This window comes from Nannospalax galili, unplaced genomic scaffold, assembly GCF_000622305.1.
Source record: "Nannospalax galili isolate Female #2095 unplaced genomic scaffold, S.galili_v1.0 scaffold1951, whole genome shotgun sequence".
In the NCBI taxonomy this organism is placed as follows: Eukaryota; Metazoa; Chordata; class Mammalia; order Rodentia; family Spalacidae; genus Nannospalax; species Nannospalax galili.
Genome location: NW_008329136.1, coordinates 708,887 through 709,094, shown reverse-complemented (window position 1 = coordinate 709,094; position 208 = coordinate 708,887).

Below are 208 nucleotides of genomic sequence, written 5' to 3'. Positions count from 1 at the left end.
CCTCTGAATCCACCAGTTCCGGGAAGCCCGGCTTGCGACTCGCTTCCAGGATCCTAAGGCGGGGGCCACCTGGCCGACAGGGGCTGCCCGGGGGTCTCAGCGAACCAGCCAGCCGGCTCCCCTCTCCCGCCCGCGCAGGGCGCTTCCGGGGCTCCAGGCTCCGGGGCGGCGGCGAGGCCGGAGCGGCGGCCCGGGCCCGGCGGGCGGG